Source organism: Magnolia sinica, chromosome 7, assembly GCF_029962835.1.
Source record: "Magnolia sinica isolate HGM2019 chromosome 7, MsV1, whole genome shotgun sequence".
NCBI classification, from domain to species: domain Eukaryota; kingdom Viridiplantae; phylum Streptophyta; class Magnoliopsida; order Magnoliales; family Magnoliaceae; genus Magnolia; species Magnolia sinica.
Genome location: NC_080579.1, coordinates 62,621,933 through 62,623,683, shown reverse-complemented (window position 1 = coordinate 62,623,683; position 1,751 = coordinate 62,621,933). Strand labels below are relative to the sequence as shown.

Genomic DNA, 1,751 nt, shown 5'->3' with positions numbered 1-1,751 from the left:
TTTCAAGGTGGCGATGGTCTTAACATGTCCTAGATGCTGAGTTGAATATTTGAGATCACATATCTCACATTGTCTTGTTAGGTTAGGTTGTTGTTGGGCCAAAAAGATCCCAGTCTCCCTAACATTCAGTTGTGTCTCAAGTCTTGCAACTGAAGTCCTAAGCTCATTCATAGCCTGTAGTTGCTCTTACCTAAATGCATCTAATGTATCCTCAAGGGTTCTCCCTAGCGGAAGTCCACTAAATGGCCCTTGTGGGTAATTAATTACATTTGTAGTTGGTTCATTTCCCCAATTAATGTTCCACTCATCAAGAGTGTGCGTATTAGAATTTGGTGCACTAAGTGGTCGTTGATAAATGTTTGTAGTATCTGCTTGAACGTGAAACACCCCTTAAAAAGCTGGGATTGTCAGACAATCTTTGATTAGGTGTATATCGCTCTCACAAATTCCACATACGGTTTCGATGACTACTTTGGGACGAGTTGATTCCTTCCTAGATTCCAAGTCCTCAAATTTTCATGTGATAATTGTTAACTGTACATTAATATCATCCTCCTTCTTGAGTACATGTATTTCTATCTCTCTTAGCATTTCCTTAGGAGTACTAGCTTTCTTTGATATGTCCCATGATTGAGCATTTTCAACTAGCATGTCAAAATAATCCCATGCATCTTCTGGTTTCTTATCCATGAACTCACCATTACACATCATCTGTACGAATTGGTACATGTTTGGACTGAGTCCGTCATAAAAAAGATCAATTGTCGGCCAAGTTTCGTAACCATGGTGTGGGCAGGCGAGAAGTAAGTCTTGGAACCGTTCCCAACATTCAAAGAAGGCCTCATTATTTTTCTTAGAGAAGTTCATTATTTCCCGTCTAAGAGCATTAGTTTTATGAGCCGGGAAGAACTTTTTAAGGAACTCCTAGCTCATCTTTGCCCATGTGCCAATGGATCGAGGCCTTAATAAATGAAACCATGATTTGGCCTTTTCTTTTAAAGAGAATGAAAATAATTTAAGGCTAATTGTATAAGAAGGAACATCATTAAAATGTATGGTTGTAACAATCTGTTCAAATTCTTTAATGTGCATATATGGATTTTCTGAATCAAGTCCATGGAACTTAGGAAGTATTGATTGGAAGAATTATGTAGGAAGGTGAACTTGTTCTCACCAGCTATAAATAATCTTGTAACGTTCGAACCAGGGGAACTCGATGCAATTCATTCTCATCATGCACCGTCTTAATAGGTGGTGTGTGATGCACAGGGCCTTCATCAATCCAATGTTCTTAAGCCATGTTCTTAGATGATATTTCAAAAAATTTTGAGGATTTTCTAATTTATCAATCAATTTTTCAAACGAAACTCCTTTTCTAATTCCTATAGTAAGTATGGAACGCAGTTAGAGGGAAGAAGTTAGAAAAATGTTACCGGATCAGAGTTCGATGTCAGGATCGTACAAAACAGAAAACAATGTTAGTTTTTAAAAATAAATACAGAAAAATTCCTAAAAATAAAATTCTAAAATTAGAATGTTCTAAAACCCCTAGATTGGAAAAAATAAAATCAGAAATAAGAAAAATCTAAGCTATTCCGAAAAAGAAAGAAACTTAAGTCAAATAGGAAATCTAGAAAAGAAAGGAAGAGAATTAGAAAGAGGTTACAAAATTAGAAGTTTCTAATTAAATTGCAAAATAGAAAAACAATAGGAAAGTCTAACAGACTTTCGAAAGTAAACACTAAGTTAAT

At 35.5% G+C, this 1,751-nt stretch overlaps 1 non-coding gene across 1 annotated transcript; it reads left to right on the top strand.

Annotated features, from left to right (window-relative positions):
- The first annotated feature begins 778 nt into the window (after positions 1-778).
- LOC131252393 (small nucleolar RNA R71) lies at positions 779-885 on the top strand. Its single transcript, XR_009174416.1, has one exon. It is a non-coding gene; the product is annotated as a small nucleolar RNA R71 (small nucleolar RNA).
- The last annotated feature ends 866 nt before the right edge of the window (positions 886-1,751 follow it).